Genomic DNA, 26456 nt, shown 5'->3' with positions numbered 1-26456 from the left:
GGAAGTTAGCATGGGGCTAGAGCTTAGGGCTGGGCAGAAGCCTTCCAATTTTGATGGTCATCGGATAATATTTAGTGGGTTAAAAGGCTATGACATTTGAGTTTAATAAAATCAAATTTTCCATTAAAACGCGAATATTTTTAATCCCGGCGAAATCACAAATAGAGGAATAGGTCAATCCTGACCGTTACGTAGATGCCGATAGTAAATATTTCGGGTACATATTGCGAAATATATACAATGTATATATACAAAGGAAGGGGATGTTAGCTAAAATGCTTATATCTCAAGAATGGTTGGACCGATTTTGACAAATGTTGTCAATTCAGAATGCACTCTTGGCATAAAAGGATAAAATCTAAAAAAACGCATAAAAAGACGCCTATAATGATGTTAATATAGATTTTTTAGTATTTTGTGACATATTTTTATTTTTTCATATTTTTTATCGCATGCGATTTTTCAAATTGACTTATAATATTAAAGTGTATATTTTGTAATATTTTTTCACCTTACAACACAGGTTGGGGATATTGTATAAATATATTACAATTATCGTCAGATCCTCACGAAAAGGGTAGGGTTAGGCTCAGAATGGCTAGGCCTATTGTTTTCAAAGATGTCCGCAGTATATTTAGGAATTGAAATTGACCAACAAAACATGTTCCTGATTTTGTAGCCGTTATAATACGAATAGAAGAGTTAAGGACTCTGGGTAGAATGGACCACTACTTTGTGTAAATAATACCAGCATTACTTACAGGCGATATCTGACGATAGCCAAATATCGTAGACAAGAAAATCATATAGATGAGTCTAAATTTGGAGATTCAGAGGGGCCTCTTGCTTTTGGAGATGGTTCAAATGACCCAAAAACAGAAAGAAATCCTGATACACAATTGAAGCCAATCGACATGCCTGAGAAGAGCGATAGGGAAGAATTCTAGCATTTTTACACAACAACTAACAACACGACATATTTCGTAAATATTGGGCCAATGTCCCTGTTCAAAATGCTAAGGGTAATATCTGCGTGACATAGTTTCAAAAGCGAAATCTTCTAAAATGGATTAGGACATAAGAGGGCTTCTAACATGTTGTAGTGTCACATGGTCGGCCTTTGCTTACTTGTTTTTTGTCATATTTTTAATCGCATGATTTTTTTTCATTTCAATTTGACTTACAATATTGAATTGTAAATTATGTAATATTTTTTCACCTTATCATATCCAGTTCGTAATGGGTATTGCAGTCTATGACAAGAATTTGCGTATGCAGGTCCACATCTTCGTATAGCCCCCAAAACGATAACTTCGGATGTACGGTATTTTAATATTTTAAGAATTGTTTCAAATTTCGCATTTGAAGCTTATGATGGCTACTATAACCTATGACGGAAAAATGTATATGCAGGACCACGTCTTCGTTGTTAAAATTTGATAAAATAAAGCCAAAACCCATTAGTTTCTAAAATACTATAAAACTACTGCATTCTGATTGGTTGTTAGACTTTTGTACCAAATAATTCTAGTTTGCATTTTTGTAGCATATTTTCAGGTAACCGCTAATTTTTAGTTAGAACGGATATTTTCATTAAAAGAACAGTTGTGAAAACGAAATCGTTTTTAAAATTCTCATAAATTTAGAATAATTTTACCTGTACTGTAGAGACTGTGGACACCATTTTCAAAACACAAATGTTTCGTCATTTGTAAACGTCAAGTTATATATATAAAACATTGAAGATTGGATTTCTATCCATCGAAAGGAAACAGCTTTTATAGGCTTAACAATGAACTGAAAAATAAATAGGTAGATCATCAAGATGCCTCATATAAGAATACAGACAGTATCTTTACTTTATTGAAAGCGGCATCCCGAAGGTAGGAATACTTTTAAGACTTTAAAATGGCGCTTCCTTCCACTGAATACTTTGACCAACCCTGGTCATTTTAGCTACAATACGCAACAATGCGCATGCTCGAGATACTTGATCTTACGAACAATTCGTAAATCTCTCAAATTGATTGACCTAATATGATGTTCAACGAAATTATTGGATGACATAGGGGTTAAACGACCCCTGAACAATTCCTCACTTTACTTAAATCTGGAAAAGACCTACCATACCCAGAAAAAATGCGGTTACTTAGCTCATTTTTGTGAAATAACTACTTACAAACCAGCCTTCTAACCTCATATATTTCGCAGGATGTAAGTGCTTACCGACTTACCACCAAATATCAATAAATAAGTTAATCGTTTATATATAAATCCCGTTCGGTACTTTTTCCGATTACTGGTCGCAATCTTTATTGCCGTCATAATTTCGATTAGACGAAAAAAATACCCGAGTAGTTTTTACTAAGCTGATGTAATTAGTCGAGTTTATTGCATTTTAAACGTAACGGCCGCCAGCGGCCCCGACACGACATTACAAATAAACAAATTATTGGAAATAATATCAATTAATTAATTATTTATACACACAATTAGAAAACAACAAGAGCGAACAGTTGCAGTTGGTGGGTACGTGTTGTGATGTTGTTGATTCCATATTTGTTGTTGTCACTTACTGGTGGTGGCGGCGTTGGTGATTATCGCCAGCTACCCAAATCGATTGTTACAATTTGTCCATTCATTGAATGAATATTACAATTATTGTTTTTTGTTTATATTTATTTTAAAATTCTCAAGAGTGCAAAATGTCTGAATGGAAAATAAAAAAAAACAAAACAAACAAACAGCGCGCCAGAAAAAACCAGTAAGGAAAGCTCAAAAGTCGGGCGGGGCCGACTATATGATACCCTACACCACTATGCATACTTAGTAGAGCTCTCGTAAAAAGGTTTATACAGGGCATTTCAGAGCTCTATGAGATATTTGGTACAAAATCAAAATCTATATAATTCTATCGTGCATTTTACGAACTATAGCTATCTCTGAACCGGGTTTCTCCAAATTTTACGTATTAGCTTCTAGACTGAATGCGGTCATATGTACGAAAATTCAGGTGATTTGGGCTGATATTGACCATTTAGTGCACATTTAACCCGAAATCGGATGAAGATATCTATGGGAGCTATATCCAAATCTGAACCGATTTCGATAAAATTTAAAACAGCTATTCCTGTGCTCCATCTAATACCTGGTACCAAATATCACGGTTGTGGAGTGCATAGTAGGAATGTGAGGGACTTAAAGATCAAATCGGATGAAAGATATATATGGGAGCTATAGCTGTTTCTGAACCGATTTTTTCCAAATTTGATATACTTGCTTCTAGGCTGAATTTGGTCCGATGTACTAAAATTCAGTCCATTTGGACTTATATCGGCCATTTGGTGCACAATTAACCCGAAATCGGATGAAGATATATATGGGAGCTATATCCAAATCTGAACCGATTTCGATAAAATTACAAACAGCTATTTCTGGGCTGTATCTTATATCTGGTACCAAATATCATTCTTGTGGAGTGCATATTACGAATGAGAGAGGCTTAAACACCAAATCGGATAAAACATATATATGGGAGCTATAGCTGTTTCTGAACCGATTTTCTCCAAATTTGTTGTATTTGCTTTAAGGCAAATCTCGGTCACATGTGCCAAAATTCGGGCCATTTGGGCTGATATTGACCATTTAGTGCACATTTAACCCGAAATCGGATGAAGATATCTATGGGAGCTATATCCAAATCTGAACCGATTTCGATAAAATTTAAAACAGCTATTCCTGTGCTCCATCTAATACCTGGTACCAAATATCACGGTTGTGGAGTGCATAGTAGGAATGTGAGGGACTTAAAGATCAAATCGGATGAAAGATATATATGGGAGCTATAGCTATATCTGAACCGATTTTTTCCAAATTTGATATACTTGCTTCTAGGCTGAATTTGGTCCGATGTACTAAAATTCAGTCCATTTGGACTTATATCGGCCATTTGGTGCACAATTAACCCGAAATCGGATGAAGATATATATGGGAGCTATATCCAAATCTGAACCGATTTCGATAAAATTACAAACAGCTATTTCTGGGCTGTATCTTATATCTGGTACCAAATATCATTCTTGTGGAGTGCATATTACGAATGAGAGAGGCTTAAACACCAAATCGGATAAAACATATATATGGGAGCTATAGCTGTTTCTGAACCGATTTTCTCCAAATTTGTTGTATTTGCTTTAAGGCAAATCTCGGTCACATGTGCCAAAATTCGGGCCATTTGGGCTGATATTGGCCATTTGGTGGTCAATTAACCCGAAATCGGATGAAGATATATATGGGAGCTATATCCAAATCTGAACCGATTTCGATAAAATTTAAAACACCTATTTCTGTGCTCCATCTAATACCTGGTACCAAATATCACGGTTGTGGAGTGCATAGTAGGAATGTGAGGGACTTAAAGATCAAATCGGATGAAAGATATATATGGGAGCTATAGCTATATCTGAACCGATTTTTTCCAAATTTGATATACTTGCTTCTAGGCTGAATTTGGTCCGATGTACTAAAATTCAGTCCATTTGGACTTATATCGGCCATTTGGTGCACAATTAACCCGAAATCGGATGAAGATATATATGGGAGCTATATCCCAATCTGAACCGATTTCGATAAAATTACAAACATCTATTTCTGGGCTGTATCTTATATCTGGTACCAAATATCATTCTTGTGGAGTGCATATTACGAATGTGAGAGGCTTAAACACCAAATCGGATAAAACATATATATGGGAGCTATAGCTGTTTCTGAACCGATTTTCTCCAAATTTGTTGTATTTGCTTTAAGGCTAATCTCGGTCACATGTGCCAAAATTCGGGCCATTTGGGCTGATATTGGCCATTTGGTGGTCAATTAACCCGAAATCGGATGAAGATATATATGGGAGCTATATCGAAATCTGAACCGATTTCGATAAAATTTAAAACACCTATTTCTGTGCTCCATCTAATACCTGGTACCAAATATCACGGTTGTGGAGTGCATAGTAGGAATGTGAGGGACTTAAAGATCAAATCGGATGAAAGATATATATGGTAGCTATAGCTATATCTGAACCGATTTTCTCCAAATTTGACATACTTACTTCTAGGCCGAACTCGGTTGGGTGTGCCAAAATTCAGGTTATTTGGACTGATAGTGGACATTTGGTGCACATTTAAACCGAAATCGGATGAAGATATATATGGGAGCTATATCTAAATTTGATCCGATTCTCACCAATTTCAATAGGGTTCGTCCTTGGGCCAAAAAAATATTGTTTGGAAAATTTCATCTCAATCGGATAATAAATGCGACCTGCATTTTGTTCACAAGAATACATGGACAGACGGACGGACGGACGGACGGACGGACGGACGGACGGACGGACGGACAGACGGACGGACATGCATAAATCGACTCAGAAAGTGATTCTATGAAGGTTCTTAAAAGTAACTATGGGTCTATCTCGTTTCCTTCTCCATGTTACAAACAAATGCACAAAGACATAATACCCTTACCACTATGTGGTGTAGGGTATAAAAAGTAGGAAATCTGGCACGAGGTGTTATACAAGTTCATGTTTATTGAAAATAACAACAAAAACAGCAATAGAAAAACAGAATAATAATTTTTAATAATAGCTATTGTGAAAAAATGCTTAATGTGGAAAATACCACATTTCGCGGAAATGAAGATGACTACGAAATATGGCGGGTGGTCAACAAGGTTCACAATTGCCCTACTTGTAAAGTGTTCTAAGATAACTATAGGGAACTTCTATTGGCGTCTACAAGGAGTTATTACAAGGGGTCACAAGAAGCCTTTATGAGAAACGTTTACACCAGGCCACATGGAGCTTCTACAAGAGGTTATAATGTGCTCTTACCAGAGGATATTAGAATATTAGGAGCCTCCAAAGAAGCCACAAAAAACCTTTAAAAGACGGTACAAGGAGCTTCTAAAAGAGGCTACAAAAGGTTACAAGGAGCCTCTACAAGAGTTTGACACGAGCCTCTAACAAAGGCTACAAGGAGTCTATACAGGAGGTACGAGTAGAAGGAGCCTCTACAACAGGCCACAAGGAGCCCCGTCAAAAGGCTCTGGGGAGCCAGTTGTAGAAGATACTCCTAGCCCCTTGTTGAGACTTCTTGTGACCGCTTGAGTAAGCTCTTTATAGCCTCCAGTATGGGCTAGTATGAGCTGGAGGCTATAAAGAGCTCACCCAAGCGGTCACAAGAAGTCTCAACAACAAGGGGCTAGGAGAATCTTCTACAACTGGCTAGTAGGAGCCTCTACAAAAAGAGACTGCATTAGTTTCTAAAAGGGGTCTTTAAAAGATAAACGTCTAAAAGATGCTGCAAGCAGTTATTAGGAGAGACTACAAGAAACAACTATGACTAGAAGGAACTATTTATATGCAACCAGAAGGAGATTTTTTAGGCGACCAGGAGGTGCCTTTGAAAAGCTACCAAAAGTTGCCTTTCCGGATACATAAAAAACTTCTATAAGCGGCAAAAAGGAGTATTAAAGGCGACATGAAGTAGCCGAACCTCTATAGGCAACTTGAAAGAGCTTCTATTAAAGGCGACTTGAAGGAACTTCTATTATAGGAGCCTCTTTTATAGGCGACTTGAAGGAGCCTCTTTTATAGGCGACTTGAAGGGGCCTCTTTATAGGCGACTTGAAGGGGCCTCATTATAGGCGACTTGAAGGGGCCTCTTTATAGGCGACTTGAAGGGGCCTCTTTATAGGCGACTTGAAGGAGCCTCTTTTATAGCCGACTTGAAGGAGCCTCTTTTATAGGCGACTTGAAGGAGCCTCTTTTATAGGCGACTTGAAGGAGCCGACGACTTGAAGGAGCCTCTTTTATAGGTGACTTGAAGGAGCCTCTTTTATAGGTGACTTGAAGGAGCCTCTATTATAGGCGACTTGAAGGAGCCTCTTTATAGGCGACTTGAAGGAGCCTCTTTATAGGCGACTTGAAGGAGCCTCTTTATAGGCGACTTGACACGCCCTCTATTGGAGGCTTGAAGGCGCCTTATATAAACGACTTGAAGGTTTCCTCTATCGTGAAGGCACCCTCTATAGGCAACTAAGGAGAAGATGTCTTTCTAGGCTTTTGAAGGCTGCCTGAAGAAGTTTTTTCGAGGCAGTCAGAGGAAGCCTTTATCTAGGCGTCCAGAAGAAGCATGTTTCTACGCGACTTCAAGGTGCCTTTATGGGCGACTTGAAGGAGCCTTAATGGGCGACTTCTTGAAGGGTTTAGGGCCGACGTCTTGGAGCCTTTAGGGTCAACTTAATGGAATCTGAAGGAAGCTGAAAGAAAACTCTGTCGGAGACTAGAAGATCCATTAATGGCTGACTTCATGGAGTTTTTTCATTGATGTGGAAGCTCTCCAGAAATTTTAAGCAAAAATTTATTCCGAAAACTCGTGGCTTTTGTAGGGTATCATGTAAAACCCCTGTGACCCATATAAATGCACTTCTGCAGCTTTCACTCTCCTCGGCGGCTCATGTAATTTAAATTAAATACTAAATTATCATTAAAATGGCAATTGATTTTGTATTTGTGCTTTAGCTAATTACACTTGCAATTGCTATGCATGATCACCTACCTACTTGGAAATGCGATTTTGCACCGCTGCAAATGGCTGGTGCAATTGTTTTGCAAAATGTGCACACGGTGGCTGGTTAGAGTCTAACTTTAGGTTCGATGACCTATGGCATGCTTAGCTGCTGGTGGTCCGCCTGTTGATAATAATACCTCGGCTATGACAGTTGACGGGTAAGTATGTATGTAGCTAGCTAGATGTAGATGTTGTTGAAGAAAATCTCACAAAAATAAAAAACAATTGCAAGCTTAAGTTGAACTAAACAGGTGTTTAGGTTAGTGCAGTTTGCCGCAGATTTAAATCATATTCTAAATTAATTCATTTGTAATATGTCAGTGTGTGTGTGAGTTTTCATTGCATTATAACGGTGTTTTAGTATTTTTACGTTCTGCATTCCATTTGGAATTAGTTGTAAGTTTTGTTTTTTCACTTTTTTCAATATTTTATGTTAATATTTGATTTATCGGCTGGCATTGAAAATATTGGCATAATCAAGTGGTTAATTGACAGCTCTGATTATGATGTCATAAAAATGGTTTCTTATTCAAGCTGTTTCGTTCTTTGGCAACAGGAAATAGGCGTTCATGTAATTGTCTAAGGTAATGGTCGTCGAACAAGTTTATAGGTTGAAAATACATTGTTGTAAACGCAGATAAATAATTTCAGAATGCCTGGTTGGTGATAGTGAAAGATAGTGATTAGCGCTTCGAAGGTAAAGTCATTTCAATACAATGGATCTATCAAAATAAATTTTGACAATGAAATGTTGTCAAATGAATAGTTTAAAAAAAAACAAGTAAAAAAGCAGTAAGTTCGGCCGGGCCGAACTTTTAATACTCTCCACCATTTGGTACAAATTTGGCAATTTCCAAAAAAATAAAATCCGTTAAAAATTCTGTTAAAATCTTAAAAATACCGAATGCTTATACGACGACGTGGACCTGCATAGGCAATTTTTGTCATAAGTTATTACAATATTTAAATGAAGAAAAATCTGTTTATAATGTACCTAAAATCATCAAAATACCGAATTTGGGGGTACCGTTATATGGGTGCTTTACGAAGACGTGGACCTGCACAGACAATTTTCTGGCATGGGCTGAAGTATCCATTACGAACTTCACATGCGAAATTTGAAACAATCCCGGTAAATAATGTCGCTAAAATCATCAAAATACCGATTATCGGGAGATACCGTTATATGGGGGCTATACGAAGACGTGAACCTGCATAGACAGTTTTCTGTCTTAGGCAGTAGTATCCATTATGAACTTCAAATAGCAAATTCGAAACAATTCCGGTGAATAATGTCGCTAAAATCATCAAGATACCGAATATCGGGAGGTACCGTTATATGTGGGCTATATGATAACGTGGACCTACATGGCCCATTTACGAACTTAACCTACCTACTGGCAAAATATACATGTGTGCAAAATTTTCAATTCGTTCGAAAGATAGCGTGATTACAACAGATATACAGACAGACGAACATGGCTAAATCGTCTTAGAATTTTACGCTGATTAAGAATATATATACTTTGTTAGGTCTACAATGAGTTACAAACGGAATGACGAACTTAGACTAAGACAATTTAGCCCTGTCCTGTTGTAATCACGCTACAGGCTAAACTAATTAAGATAGAAAGCTAAAACTTTGTCCAGATCTCTCTATTGTCTGCAGGCAGGTCAAGTTCGAATATGGGCTATATCGATCCACGATATCGTATAGCCCCCATATAACGGTACCTCCCGATATTCGGTATTTTGATGATTTCAGCCACATTTTTAAAGGGAATTGCCTTAAATTCTATACAAGGAGTTATTTGTGAGTACTTTATCCCTAGACATAGATTTGTCTATATAGGTCCACAATATCGTTTATCCCCGCATATATCGGCACGTTCCGAGATTTTAACAGAATTTTTAATGGATTTTATTTTTATTTTTTGAAAATGTCCTAATTCGTTCCAAATGGTGGAGGGTAGTCAAGGTTCGGCCCGGCCCGGCCGAACTTACTGTTTTTATACCCTACAACACTATGTGTTGGGGGTATTATAAGTTTGATTGGGCCAAAAATTATGTAACACCTCGAAATATTGGTTTTCCACATAGGAAAGTATGTATGGATCTTCCTATCTCGCCGAGCTGAGTCGATCTAGCTATGTATGTCCGTCCGTCCGTCTGTGCATGTTAATTTGTAATCACTCTACAGGTCGCAATTTAGCCCGATCTTCACGAAATTTAGAATGGAGGTGGGGCTAGGACCAGAATAGAACCCTATTGCTTTTGGAGATGGTCGCATAATATTTAGGGGTTGAAATGGACCAAAAACTGAAAAAATTCCTGATTTTGCAGTTGCTCTACAGTACGCAATCATGGATCAATCGAAGCGGAAGTTAGCATAGGGCTAGAGCTTCGGGCTGGGCAGATTCCAATTTTGGTGGTCATCGGGTAATATTTAGTGGGTGAAATAGACCATAACATTTCTTTTAAATAAAAGTCAAATTTTATATTAAACCGGTAAATTCTGACGGTAACGTAGATGCCGATAGTAAATATATCGGATATATATAGCGAAATGTATACAATGTGTATATACAAAAGGAGGGGATGTTAGCTAGAATGCTTATATCTCAAGAATGGCTGAACCGATTTTGACAAATTTTGTCAATTCAGAATGCCCTCTTGGCATAAAACTATAAAATCGCATAAAAACATGATAATAATGATGTTTATATAGATTTTTTAATATTTTGTGACATAATTTTATTTTTTCATATTTTTTATTGCATGCGATTTTTTCAATTTGACTTATAATATTTTGTAATATTTTTTCACCTTACAACACAGGTTCGGGATATTACATAATTATTGCAAATATCGTCCGATCCTCACGAAAATTTGCACAAGGGTAGGGTTGGGCTCAGAAGGGCTAGGCCTATTATTTTCTAAGACGTCCGCAATATATTTAGGGGTTGACATGGACCAACAACTAAAATTTTTTCCTGATTTTGTAGCCATTATAAAGGTCACAAATATAATCCAAAGGACACGAATTCTCGCATAAAGTTAGAGTTTAAGACAGCGGGTAGAATGGACCACTATTTTTGTGGGAAGAAATACCAACATTTCCATTCTACCGAAACACTGGAAATAACTTACAGGCAATATTCAAAATACACAAAAGGCGAATTTCTGGCTTTTTTATGCTGATTTCGTTGACGAATATAGTTAATTATCGTAGACAGCAAATCATATAGAAGAGTCTAAATTTAGAGACACAGATGTACCTCTTCCTTTTGGAGATGATCGCAAAATATGAGCCAAAAACAGAAAAAATCCTGCTCTCACAATTGAAGCCAATTGAAGCGCCTGAGAAGAGAGTTGATGACAGGGAAAAGTTCTAGCATTTTGGATGACCATTAGATTATATTTAGCTGTAAAATGGAGCAAATGGGCAAATGCCCCTAGTCAAAATACTAAGGGTAATATCTGGGCACTGTTCCGTGACGTAATTTCAAAAGCGAAATCTTCCAAAATGGATTTGGACATAAGGGGGCTTTTAACATATTGTAGTGTTGTAGGGTATCACGACTGTTGCACGCACTGTAGCCTTTGCTTACTTGTTTATACTGAGTTCGTTGGCGAATGTAGCCAGATTTCGTAGACAAGCAAATCGTATAGATGAATCTAAGTTTGGAGATACAGAGGGCCTCTTGCTTTTGGAGATGATCGAAAAATATTTAGGGGCTCAAATGAACCAAAAACAGAAAAAATTCCTGATCACACAATCACGAATATAGCCTTTGCTTACTTGTTCATACTAATTTCGGCAAATGTTGGTAATATGGGCATTTATTTAAGTATAGTTGGGAACGTAGATTTGGTATATACCTCTATATGAAATAAACTCCGAAATGTCAAAGTGCGACTCATTCAGTCGGAAATTGTGGCAGAAACATGAATAAAATCATAAATATTAGAATGTAGGGACCGAACATTTATTTCATTGTCATTGAATTATACTACGATGAAAAATATGGGTATTATGGGGTCTCTCACTCGCAATTTAAATGACAAACAAATTAATTCCCCTCTTACGGTTATGGGTGTGAAAGAGTAATTATCTTTGACTATTCGGAAATGATTCTGCCTCAATTATGAGGTGGACAAAACTTAATGCCACGCAGCACGGTATTCTAAAAGTTGGAAATACAAATTTCAAATTACAGCTAATTTGAGTGGAAAATGTTGCTAATACCAAAAATTGAGCTGGGGTTCCACCTGGGGCTATCATATAGGTTTTTAACAATAAAATTAAAGCCTGTTGCTGAAAAATAAGATCAAGATGATTTTTTCATGAATATTTATTTCTATGTATTTAGAAAATATTATAGAGTCATTACTTATAATAAAAATTGTTCCGCCTACATAAGCCAGATCTGTGATTAATTATCTTTACATATTTAAAAATATGCATTAAAGACCAAAAGTACGGGCCGGCAAAGCGGACTGGGCCAGCTAGTAGATTGTAAATAATAAAGTTAGAAAATTTCATTCGCATAGCAACCGCATAACATAAATTTCAATTCCATTAAAATTTTCGACGAACATCTTCCATTGGCGAAAACTAATATTCACCAACAGAATGTATTTAACACCTCCAATGATTTCCTGTTCTCCAAAACTTATGTATTCCCGTCGTATCTGCAGTTCGTCAAGTTTGTCGAATAATTAAAACCATAACGGCTGTACAGCTGTCGTCTGTACACCAGACATTTATGGTCAATGGAAGAACACACAACCAACAAAAAAAAACAGACACTTTAAATATTCGTCAGCGGATAATCTGTGCGATGGACATAATCACTCGATTCATACCGTCCCCAAACACAGACACACACACACACACACATTTTGAATGATTGTTCTCACACATAAAAATGTCATAATTTGCCAATGAAGTATTGCCAATTATTTAAATTGTTTTGTTGGCTTTGTTTAATGGACATGTGAATGTGAGTGTGTGTGTGTGTGTGTGCTTGGATTATTCAACGATGTGAATGAAGTTTTGTTTTGAACGACTGTCGTGTATGGAATATTAAAAGTGTTTTTTATTAAAGCCATATTTTTAATTGATCAATTAAATGTGTGGTCTCATGAAATGCATGTGAAATATTGATTTATTTTTGGGATGGGGGGAGAGCTCTTTATTTTCCAAATAAACATTTGGGAAAATTAGCGATGAAAAACTATATTTTCGAAACTATAATACTGTATACCATAAGAAATATGGGTTGTTTTAGATATCATAAACAAATAATAATAATAAATAAAAATAAATAAATAAATAAATAAATAAATTTGGATAACATATCACAGTATCCCTCACCATCCACATTTACATTACGAATCGCAGCATCTTTATAGAAGTACGGTACAAGGACCCCCCTATCCACATATAGCACCAAAATGTGACTTTTTCTGGATGCATTGGGAGCTTATCCAATAATTCTTGCTGGCCTTCATTCTTAAATCAACAATTCTGTTTATAAAAGTACCCATTGAGACTAAAATGAGATTCGTCATCCAACTTTCTAAGAGTCCATTTACAAAAAATTTTGTCTTGCTGAAGGTCGTTCAGCTTCAATTCTTGCACAAGCTGTATTTTGAAAAGCTTCGCACCTACATCTTTCCGCAAAATTTTCCACGTTGTTGAGTGATAGAGGCTCACTTGCTGCCAACGATGACGAATCGACAATTGTCGTCATTAACACTCTCTGATGCAGCTGTGATATTTGCTTTAGTTCGCACTCTACGTAATCGCGTTAGTTGTTTAATGTCTAACTATGCAAATTTGATGCGAAATTTAGTCACAACAGCCTGAATAGTCACTTCAGTGATTCAATTAACTGACCTCAGACACTCAACTCTACTCCAAGCCAGACTAAGCTGACGCGTTCATCAATAAAGTGCACTTATTCGGTCCGATTCGTCCTTGAAGACCTGGATATTGGCTGTCCGACACACCAAACGAGCCCCGATCCGTCTCCGAAGACCTAGATATCAAAACCCGAGCGCCGACGTAACCCCGAACACCAACAGCTTTATTCCTTATTACATTCAACCCATCGACAACCGATTACCATAAATTTCCGATTACCCTCAAATCGTCACCATCCCGAACGCCAGCGACATCACATATGAATCGTCGGCTAAACAAACTTCACATCAAACACCAGAGTACTAATCATGAACGTCGGGGTTTTCAATATTGCCCGGCTCAAACGAGCCCCGATCCATCTTCGAAACCTTAGACATTAAGTCCTGAACGTCAACGTAACTCCGAACACTAACACCATTATTCCTTATTACTTTGAACCCGTCGGCAACCGACCATAAATTCCCGATTACCTTACAATCGTCACCATCCCGAACGCCAGCGACCTCATCGTCGGCTAATCACACTTCACGTGAACCACCCGAATACCAGTCACGAACGTCGGGTTTGTTCCATTTGCTATCCTATATTCCATATTTATCTTATCGTATTTCAACACGAGTTAGTATTTAAAACAATAAATCATCTGATTTACACCCTCAGGAAAAGGGAAATGTCGACTCTTTATATTTAATAAAGTTTAGTTTTAAAGACCCTGAATACTGCTGAGCTTACCTCAGCCGACTAGAAAATACCGTTAGCTCTTAAAATTACCCTTTAAATGATGTATCAACAGTGATATAAATAGGTTTAATTTTGGATCACACGATTAAGTTTCGAATAGAATAAAGTCTGCCAAGGTTGGATCGAAACAGATATTGCTTCCATATATACGGGGTGAGATAAAAAACCGCAATAAAGTCAACCGCTATAATTTTTACATTTTTTTTTTTTTAAATTTATTGAATGAAAGCAAAAAATGTCGGAAATAGCATCAAATTTTAGAATAAGTTTAGATTTGTTCGAATTGGTCACCTTTGGCACGAATTATGACCTTAAAACGGCCAATAAAACCATCATACGCTGCCCGAATGTTGCTCTGCGGTATTTTGGCCCATTCCCGGCAAAGCACTTGCTTGAGGTTATCGACACTTTGGTATTTTTTAGTGCCAACCTTGCTTTCCAAAATGCTCCAGACACAATAGTTCAAAGGATTGGTATCCGGAGATTTTGTGCGCTGAAAATGAAGCGAGAAACCCCATTTTGTAACCATTCTTGGGTGACGCGGGCTGAGTGCGATGGTGCTGATTCCTATTGGGATGTCCAAAGTCTGCGGCCAAAATATTTGCGTACCCAAGGTTTTAATACACCCTCCAGAATATTTTCGCGATAAAATTCGGCATTTATTCTGATGCCACGGTCGATTAATACGAGCGGAGAGCGACTATCGGCTGTTATGACGTTATGGCCCACAGCATCACCATGACCGGCGCTTGAGTTCTGGCGGCCAACAGAAGGTGCACATTTTCAGTTGACCTCTTTCGCAAGTAAACTCGATTATTTTGTTTGTTTACAAACTGCTGAACAACGAATCTTTATCATCGGAGAAAACCAAATTCACCTCATTCGGCCAAGCGAATCAACTCTTTAGCTCTTTTGAGTCTATTTTCTTTCCGTTGCGGTGTAAGTTCTGGCACTTTTTGGAATTTGAATGACTTTACCCCGAGCTCATTTTTCAATATTTGCCGAATGGAATATTGCGATATGTTCAGCTCACTAGCCATTTTTCGGCCACTGAGACGCGGGTTACGATCAAGTCGCTTCTTTACTTTTCGAACTATTTCTGCTGATGTTGCTGTTTTAGTCCGTCCATTTTCTTGACGTCAGGCTACGCTACCAGTATCACGGTAAGGAGAGATGGTGCGAAACACAAAAGATTTATTCACATTTAAATGCTGGAGTGCTCTAACGATAGCCACTTTTGGTTCTCCAGCCAAATATAAAGAAATCACACTATCACGCTTGAATTCCATCACGAATAACTTTTTTTCTGAAAATTCTCACCAAAATGCTTTTGTATGCTTTTAAACAATATAATGAGCTGTCACTGGAATAATTTTAACAGCTGTCGGACGAGTGGCTTAGAAATGACAGCAATCTGAAGTTGGTTGCAGTTTTTTTTATCTCACCCTGCATATATGGATCTTCCTATCCCGCCGAGCTGAGTCGATCTAGCTATGTATGTCCGTCCGTCTGTCCATGTTAATCTGTAATCACTGTACAGGTCGCAATTATGGGCCGATCCTCACGAAATTTAGCATTGAGGTGGGGCTAGAGTCAAAAAAAAAAAACCTATTGCTTTTCGAGATGATCGCAAGAGGTTGAAATGGACCAAATACTGCAAAATTTCCTGTTTTTGCAGTTGCTCTACAGGTTGCAATTAAAGGCCAGTCGACGCGGAAGTTATCATGGGGCTAGAATTTTGGGCTGGCAGGAAGCCACCACTTTGTTTGGTCATCGGGGAATATTTAGCGACTAAAATAGACCATAACTTCTATGAAAAAAATACGACAATTTTACACTAAACCGCGAATATTTTTAATATTGGCGAAATCACAAATGCATGAAAATATCACTTCTGACGGTTACATAGATACTCATTTCCAAGATGTTGCTTATATATCGAAATATATACAATCTCATATATCAATGAAGAGGATGTTAGTTAGACCGCTTATAACTCGACAGATCACAATTAAAGACCAACCGATAAGGAATTTTGCATGAGGTTAGGTTTTAAACAGCGCATCATTTTGAATTATATTTAGCGGGTAAAATGGACCACAACTTTTGTGTGAAATTGTTTTTGGATACGTATCAGCACGACATACGAGTAGAGTGTAAATATAAGGAAAATATCCCCTAAGGAGGTTTTCCAATATATTGTAGTGTTGTAGGGTATCACATGGTCGGCCCCGCACGGCTGTTGCCTTTGCTTACTTGTTTATATATAAGTCTGCTCAAAGTCTATACATCACCAAATCTTCTATATCTTCAAAAGAGGAAAATGTTTGTATGTTTGTTTGTTTGTTTGTAATTTATGGACTCGAAAACCGCTAAACAGATTTTCCTGCAAATTTCCATGTACACTGCAACATCGCCTGAAAGTAACATAGGCTATATACATTTTTGAAATTCCACTTGGAACTGGAATCAGAATCATCAGAATCGGAGGTACCTCCCAAAAACTTAGATTTTATATGCACATATCTTTTGATCAATTACAGATATAGTCTCCAAATTTAGAATGCGTACGGAATTTGGAACAAAAATAAGTTTACCAAATTATATTGAAATCGGTTTAGATTTGGATATAGCTCCCATATATATTTTCTACCGATTTCGTTCATTTGATGCCTCAAAAACGACATGAATGTTCGATTCCAACGAAATTTGGAAAGTGTGACGGGATTTGATCCGAAAATAAATTGTCAATTTATATTGAAATCGGTTCAGATTTGGATATAGCTTCCATATATATTTTCGGCCGATTTCAAGCATTTGATGCACCAAACACGCTATATATCCCCAATTTAAATGAAATTTGAAACGTGTGATGGATTTTATCCAAAAAATTTATTTCCCAAATTATATTGAAATCGGTTCAGATTTGGATATAGCTCCCATATATATTTTCGACCGATTTCATGTATTTGGTACACCAAACACCATACGTATATCCAATTTTAATGAAATTTAAAATAAGTAACGGAATTGGGAGCAAAAATGAATTTGTCAAATTATATTGAAATCGGTTCAGATTTGGATATAGTTCCTATATATCTTTACGACCGATTTCATGTATTTGATGCACCAAACACGCTATGTATCTCTAATTTCAATGAAATTTGGAATGTGTAGCGAAAATTAAAACGAATATACATTTGTCAAATTATATTAAAATCGGTTCAGATTTGGATATAGCCCTTATATATATTTTCGACCGATTTCATGTATTTTATGCATCATACACGATACGAATGTTCGATTCCAATGAAATTTGGAAAGTGTGACGGGATTTGATCCGAAAATAAAATTGACAAATTATACTAAAAATCGCTCAGATTTCATTATAGCTTCCATATATATTCTCGGCCGATTTCACATGCACCCAAAGCGAGAGAGACGAAATCTGGCACCAGAAAAAATTGCCAAATTATATTGAAATCAGTTGAGATTTGGGTATAGCTAACATATATATTTCGGCCGATTTCATACATGCTATGCACCAAACACGATATATATGACCGATTCCAATAAAATTCAGAATGTGTGGCAGAATTTTGTTACAATAATAAATGTGACAAATTAATTGGAAATTAGTTAAGATTTGGATATAGCTCCCATATATATATTCTCGCGCCGATTTTACATATTTTACGCACCAATTTTAATGAAATATGAAATGTGTGGCGGAATTTTTAAATTTATATTTAAATCGGATCAGATTGGGATATGATTTTAATAGGAACCATTGACCATGCCATGTTACTGATTTTCTAATGGTTTCGGTTATTAACGCATTAAAGTAGTGCAATATATTTTTTTTAATTTTATTTTTTAACCAACATATATTCGTAAATAAAATTTTGAATGCATATAAAATCAAAAGGGGTAGCGAAGCGCACCGGGTTCAGCTAGTTAAACATAAGAGTCGCAGACAGCAACTAAAAATAAAATGTAAATTTAATGAACTTTAAAAGCAGGGATTAGGAAATAATCCCTAAATTCAAGGACATATGTGGGTCTATCCCCTTTGTGTTTATTATACGATATAAAATAAATTAAAAATATTTCCATTCATATTTAATTTCTACATTATTTAATTTCTTTAAAACAATGGGAATTAATCAAATTTCAATAAAACCAGTTTCAATACATGAAAGTTAAAAATATTCAATATTATTTTATTAAGGTGTTCAATAAATTACGGATTTTTGCACTTGAATTCAAAGTGAATATTTCAGCGTTGAATACTTTGACCTATTTTGTTTCTTTCCATTCGCAGGTAAACAAACCGCATAATTGTCAATTTATTTCGGGGCGGGGAATTCTGGTAAAAATGCTTCTAAGTTTAGAATGCGAGGTGTTAAAAAAGATTTTAAATTCCCTCCCCTTTATTTGTTCGTTTGTTTTGTTTATTTTCATTACGGTTGTATTTTTTTGTGTTCAGCTGCCCGCCTGACGGATTGTATCACATTTCAAAATTTCATTTTGTTATTTATTTGCTCATATGATTATAATATACAAAAAATATATACACACATTTTTATTTTCATCACCATCGATTATTATTGTTGCTGTTGCTGTTGTTATACGCCAACAGATGTGTGGATTGAACAATAGGCTTTAATAGCTGTTAAATATTTTGTTTAAAAAAATGATATACGTCATTCTATCAATTTGCTTACGGTGTTACGTTCACAAGTTTTTTTTTGTTTTGTTTTTGAGGTGTTGATCGAATATCGAGCTTAGCCAAAAATAGATTTTTTTGTTATTAATTTAACCTAATTATTTTCATGCGCCTAAGGTCACGAAATAGAATTGAAACATTTGGTGTTTCAAGGTGTTTTCTACACTGAAAGTTTACATTTCCTAGTGACAGCATACTCAAAAATAGTTTTGAGAAGCAAATAGAGATTGACACAATTACTTTTGGATCCCAATAATATTGATATACAGGGTGAGATAAAAAAGCGTACAAAAGCATTTTGGTGAAAAAAAAGAAAAAAAGTTATTCGTGATGCAATTCAAGCGTGATAGTGTGAATTCTTTATATTTGGCTGGAAAACCACAAGTGGCTATCGTTAGAGCACTCCAGCATTTATATGTGAATAAATCTCTTGTGTCTTGTACCATCGCTCGTTACCCTGATACTTTTAGCGTTGGGCTACGTCAAGGAAGTGCACCGAAGAAGACAGCAACATCAGCAGAAATGGTTCGAAAAGTAAAGAAGCGACTTGATCGAAACCCGACTCGCATTTGCGAAAAATGGCCCGCGATCTGAACATATACAAATGTTCCATTCGGCAAATATTGAAAAAGAGCTCGGGTTGAAGCCATTGACATTCCAAAAAGTTCTTGCACTTGCAAGAAAGAAAATAGATTCAAAAGTTCTAAAGAGTTGCTTCGCACAAGGTGTGGCTAATCGGAAATTACGATGCTGTTTTCAGGACGTAGCCTATTGATAGTAAATCTGGAGCTCTGACGCTTCTAATATTAAAAGACCAAAAGGTTTTCTTATAGAAGACCAAAAGTCTTCGTATAGCAAAAAGTTTTCGTATAGAAGATCAGAAAATATTCTTATAGAAGACCAGAAGATCTTCTTATAGAAGACCAGACGGTCTTCCTATAGAAGACCAGAAGGTCTTCCTATAAAAGACCAGAAGGTCTTCTCATAGAAGACCAGGAGGTCTTCAAAGAAGAAGAGAAGAAGGTCTTCCTACAGAAGACAAAAAGGTTCCAATAAAAGACCAGAAGGTCTTCTTATTGAAGACCAAGCGATCTTCTTAGACATATACTTATGGAATACCAGTAGGTCTCCCTAAAGAAGACCAGCAGGTCTTCTTATAGAAGACCAACATGTCTTTTATAGAAGACCAGAAGGTTTTCTCATAGAAGTCCAGAGAAGGTCTTCTTATAGAAGAGCAGAGAAGGTCTTCTTATAGAAGAGCAGAGAAGGTCCTCTCATAGAAAACCAGAGAAGATATTTTAATTGAATACCAGAGAAGATCTTATCATTGAAGACCAAAGAAGGTCTTCTCATAGAAAACCAAAGAAGGTCTATGGAAGTCCAGTAAGTCTTCTCATAGGAGACCAGTAAGTCTTCTTATAGAAAACCTGTTGATCTTCTTATAGAAGACCAGAAAGTGTTCTTATAGAAGAACAGAAGGTCTTCTTTTAGACGACCAGAGAAAGTCTTCTCATAGAAGAACAGGGAAGGTCTTCTCATAGAAGACGGGGAAGGTCTTCTCATAGAAGACGGGGAAGGTCTTCTCATAGAAGACCAGAGAAGATCTTCTCATAAAAGATCAAATAAGGTCTTCCCATAAAAGACCAGAGAAGGTATTCTCGGTGAAGAGCAGAGAAGGTCTTCTCATAGAAGACCAGAAAGTCTACTCATAGAAGACCCGAAGGTCTTCCCAAGGAAGACCAGAAGGACTTCTTATAGAAGATCAGAAGGACTTCTTATAGAAGATCAGAAGGTCTTCTCGTAGAAGATCAGAAGGTCTTCTCGTAGAAGATCAGAAGGTATTCTTATAGAAGATCAGAAGGTCTTCTCATAGAAGGCCAGAATGTCTTTTCATAGAAGACCAGAAGGTCTTCTCATTGAAGGCAAGAAGGTCTTCTTATAGTAGACCAGGTAAGGTCTTCTCATAGAAGGCCTGAAGGTCTTCTCATAGAAGGCCAGAAGGTATTCTCATGGAAGGCCAGAAGGTCTTCTCGTAGAAGGCCAGAAGGTCTTACCGTAGAAGGCCAGTAGGTCTTCTCGTAGAAAGCCAGAAGGTCTTCTCGTAGAAGGCCAGAAGGTCTTCTCGTAGAAGGCCAGAAGGTCTTCTCGTAGAAGGCCAGAATACCAGAAGGTCTCTCTAAAGAAGACCAGACGGTCTTCTTAGAGAAGACCAGAAGGTTTTATCATAGAAGTCCAGAGAAGTTCTTCTTATAGAAGAGCAGAGAAGGTCTATGGAAGTCCAGTAAGTCTTCTCATAGAAGATCAGTAGGTCTTCTTATAGAAAACCGGTTTATCTTCTTATAGAAGACTTAGAGAAGAAGTTTTTCCTATAGAAGACCAGAAAGTGTTCTTATAGAATACCACAAGGTCTTCATATAGACGACCAGAGAAAGTATTCTCATAGAAAACCAGGGAAGGTCTTCTCATAGAAGACGGGGAAGGTCTCTCATAGAAGACCAGAGGAGGTCTTCTCATAAAAGATCAGATAAGGCATTCCCATAAAAGACCAGAGAAGGTCTTATCGTTGAAGAGCGGAGAAGCTCCTCTCATAGAAGACTAGAAGGTCTTTCGATAAAAAAGTTGTAGGTCTTCTTATGAAAGTCCAGTAGGTCATGTTATAGAAGACCAGATAGTCTTCACATAGAAAATCAGAAGGTCTTCACATAGAAGACCAGAAGGTCTTCTCAAAGAAGACTAGAAGGTCTTTCGATAAAAAAAGCCGTAGGTCTTCTTATCAAAGACCAGAAAGTCTTCCCAAAGAAGACCAAAAGGTCTTCTTATAGAAGACCAAAAGGTCTTCTTATAGAAGACCAAAAGGTCTTCTTATAGAAGACCAAAAGGTCTTCTTATAGAAGACCAAAAGGTCTTCTTATAGAAGACCAAAAGGTCTTCTTATAGAAGACCAAAAGGTCTTCTTATAGAAGAACAGAAGGTCTTCTTATAGAAGACCAGAAGGTCTTCTCATTAAAGGCCAGAAGGTCTTCTCATAAAAAACCAGAAGGTTTTCTCATAGAAGACCAGAAAGTCTTCTCATAGAAGACCAGAAGGTCTTATCAATGAAGGCCAGAAGGTCTTCTCATAGAAGGCCTGAAGGTCTTCTCATAGAAGGCCAGAAGGTATTCTCATGGAAGGCCGGAAGGTCTTCTCGTAGAAGGCCAGAAGGTCTTACCGTAGAAGGCCAGTAGGTCTTCTCGTAGAAGGCCAGAAGGTCTTCTCGTAGAAGGCCAGAAGGTCTTCTCGTAGAAGGCCAGAAGGTCTTCTCGTAGAAGGCCAGAAGGTCTTCTCGTAGAAGGCCAGAAGGTCTTCTCGTAGAAGGCCAGAAGGTCTTACCGTAGAAGGCCAGAAGGTCTTACCGTAGAAGGCCAGAAGGTCTTACCGTAGAAGGCCAGAAGGTCTTACCGTAGAAGGCCAGAAGGTCTTACCGTAGAAGGCCAGAAGGTCTTCTCATAGAAGACCAAAGAAGATCTTCCCATAGAAGGCCAGAGAAGGGTTCTTAATGGATGCTTGAATAAAGGTTTGATATTTAAATTCTAAAAAGATACACGTCAACTTTTTTAACACTTTCATACAAATCACGGGTAAAACTCCTTTCCGGAAACAAAGCCAAATCACGTACTTCGTTTCAGAAAAAAGTAAGATTTCCATTTGGAGTTAAGTGCATATTTCACGAAAATGTTATCTAGATGCATTATTTCTTTTGTGCCCACATACATTTCATATCTCCAACACTACAATGTAAGCAAAAAACTGCGATATTCCTTTGACACTCATTTCGTACACAAAATTTGATGATGTTCTCTCATCAACGCCACCACTGTCGACCAAAGCGAAATTGTTGTCACATTATTTCGTTTGTTTTCTGCATTCCTTTAACATTTGCTTTCCAAAAAAAAAAAAAAAAACTTCGAAGTGGACCTTCCAGCCAACCATCCATCCTTCGTCATCATCGCCATCATCATTATCTTCCCAGTCATTGGCGGCAAACTTGAAAATTGTTGTTTCACTCGATTTCGACTGACTGGCCGGGTTGATCGACTGAAATTTTTTTTATGTTGAAAATAAATCTTATTAATATTGTCGCATTTTCAGCGGTATGTGGTGTGCTGTCTGAATACAAATTAGTTCAATTCGTTCGGTGAGTCTTCTTCCTATCAGCGTTCCCAGTTAATTTTGTGTGTGTGTTTTTTTTTATTTCTTTCTCATTTCAATTTTAATGCATTTTTTGGGGGACAATGGTCGTGTTGAAAACAAAATTCCTGCCAAGATGTGAATGGATGATTACCAGTTATTGCATTGCAAATGTAAAGAAAAAAATATTTTAAAATGTTTGTATTTTTGAAAGAAAAGGAACAGGAGTCCAGTATGTTTTAATTTCTGGTACGGAAAGTGATGATTTCTCAAAGGAAATCTGTTGATGTTGAAATCACGATACAGCCCACATTATTGAGCTTCAAAATTTAGTAGAATAATTTGTATTGTGTCTTGGTATTGATATTGAAAATGAGATATATCGGTCCACGTTTTGGTATAGTCCCCATATAACGGTACCTCCCGATATTCAGTATTTTGATGATTTTTGCCACACGTTTTCAGGGATTTGTCTGAAAATTGGTATTTGTAAGTCATAAAGGGTCCCAGTTCGTGTGGCGAGACATTGTCTGTAAAGGTCCACGCTTTGGCATAGCCCCCATATAAAGGTACCTCCTGATATTCGGTATTTTGATGATTTTGGCCACATATTTTCATGGATTTGTATAAAAAAATTAAAATTTCGCAAATTGTTTTTATAAACAGCACTAAACTACTAAAGTGCTACACTAAACTTTATGAGTGCTCCGGGTTTGGTTGTGGCCCCTCAAATCGCTACCGATATTTAGCATATATTTTGGAGGACTTTTACCACTTTTCTCTAAGAAATGTATATAGACCACGAACTGGATCTATGTTTGATAAAACAAGTTTTACCGATAGATATATACCCTCAGCCAATGCTCTGTTCTTTAAATATATTTTCCGACAGCTATTAAAATTAGCTCGGCGACGGCTCATTATATGGTTTACAAGCGTACAAAAGCATTTTGGTGAGAATTTTCCAGACAAAATGTTATTCGTGATGGAATTCAAGCGTGATAGTGTGATTTCTTTATATTTGGCTGGAAAACCACAAGTTGCTATCCTTAGAGCACTCCAGCATTTAAATGTGAATGAATCTTTTGTGTCTCGTACCATCGCTCGTTACCGTGATACTGGTAGCATAGCCTGACGTCAAGGAAATGGACGGAAGAAAACAGCAACATCAGCAGAAATTGTTCGAAAAATAAAGAAGCGACATGATCGAAACCCGCGCCGCAGTGGACGAAAAATGGCTCGTGAGCTGCACATATCGCAATATTCCATACGGCAAATATTGATAAATGAGCTCGGGGTAAAGCCATTGAAATTCCAAAAAGAGCAAGAACTTAAACCGAAACAGAAAGAAAATAAACTCAAAAGAGCTAATGAGTTGCTTCGCTGGCCAAAAGTGGTGAACTGCCGAATTTGGTTTTCTTCGTCCGATGAGAAAAAATTCGTTGTCGAACAGTTTGTAAACAAACAAAATGCCAATAACAGCCGATGGTCGCTCTCCGCTCGTATTAATCGACCGTGCCATCAGAATAAATGAAAAATATTATCGCGAAAATATTCTGGAGGGTGTATTAAATCCTTGGCCACGCAAACATTTTGGCTGGAAACCTTGAACATTCAAACAGGACTCAGCACGCGCCACCCAAGAATGGTTACAAAATGAGGTTCCTCGATTCATATCCAGCGTGGCCAGCAAAATCTCCGGATACCAATCCGTCGAACTATTGTGTCTGGAGTATTTTGGAAAGCAAGGTTGGCAAAACCAAAGTGTCGATCACCTCAAGCAAGCGCTTCGCCGGGAATGGGCCAAAATACCGCCGAGCAACATTCGGGCAGCGTATTTTTACTGGCCAAAACTATTTCAACGTCTCCATATGTAAACCTTAGCAACAAACAGTGATCTAAATATCAACATTCTGGATTCAAGATTTATCCACTCACTCAAGGGCACAGTTAGCACCATTTAGTACTTTTCGAACAATTCATATTCATCTCCTTCTCTCCTAACAATATACCAACGGTAGCTTCCATATCAAGTTTCAGGATTTTAGCTATGTCCCTTCATTAAAAACTAAATTTAGTAACATTTAGTTCTTTTCGTACAGTTGAAGTACGTATATTCATAACAATCTCCATATATCTACCGCAGATACCAACATATACATATTAGTATCAAATTACAGGATTTGATTTCATGTGTTACCAAAATTAGTACCATTTACTTCAATTTTAGTACGCATATTCAAAACTAGTTCCTTCTCTCAGCCATCTACAACAAAGATTTGAAGCTCTATTACTTCGTCGGATACCAAATTTAGTACTTTTCCTAGAATTATAGTATACATTTCCAAAACCACCACCATATCTCCTTTTCAGATTCCAACAGAGACCTTAAAATCAATGTTAATGATTCCTACTCTATTCCTTTACCCAATACCAAATTTTGTAACACTTGTTACCTTTTTTATAATTTTAGTACTCTATTGCACAACCGTTTCATATCTCAATCCTAGACACCAGCATCCATATTAAATTTCTGGATTTAGTACCTTTCGTACAATTATAGTACAGAATTCCAAAACCATCTCCATATCTCAAATCTACATACCAACGCAGAATCAAATTTGAGGATTCCTGTCCGATCCCTATAGAAAATTTAGTACTCTTCGTACAATTATAGTTCACATTGAAAAATTCACCTCCTTGTCTCAATTCCAGATACCAACAGAGATTTCAATATGAAATTTCGAGATTCCAGCTCATTCCCTTTACCCAATATCCAATTTAGTACCATTCAGTACTTTTCGTACAATTATGGCACGCATTTTCAATTCATTTCAAATATCAGAATTTCAGCTCCATTCCTTTACCAAATACCAAATTTAGTGCTTTTTAGCACTTTTCGTACAATTTTAATAAATATTTCCAAAACCACCTCCATATCTCAATCCCAGATAGCAACAGAAACCTCAAATAGAAATTTCGGAATTCCTGTTCGTTTCTTCGCCCAATACCTAATTTAGTACCATTCAGTATTTTTCGTACAATTATGGTACGCATTTTCAATTTATTCTCCATATATTAACCACATATTCATATCACAATTTCAGGATTTCAGCTCTATTGTTTTATCCAATACCAAATTTAGTACTATTTATCACTTTTCGTACATTTCTAGTACACATTTCCGAAACCAAGTCCATATGTCCAGGCTCCACATGAACAGCAACTCTAATACCAAATTTCAGATTTCAAGCACCAA

Source organism: Musca domestica, unplaced genomic scaffold (assembly GCF_030504385.1).
Source record: "Musca domestica strain aabys unplaced genomic scaffold, Musca_domestica.polishedcontigs.V.1.1 3, whole genome shotgun sequence".
NCBI classification, from domain to species: Eukaryota; Metazoa; Arthropoda; class Insecta; order Diptera; family Muscidae; genus Musca; species Musca domestica.
The sequence above is the reverse complement of the archived record's forward strand: the minus strand, read 5'-3'. Positions refer to the sequence as shown.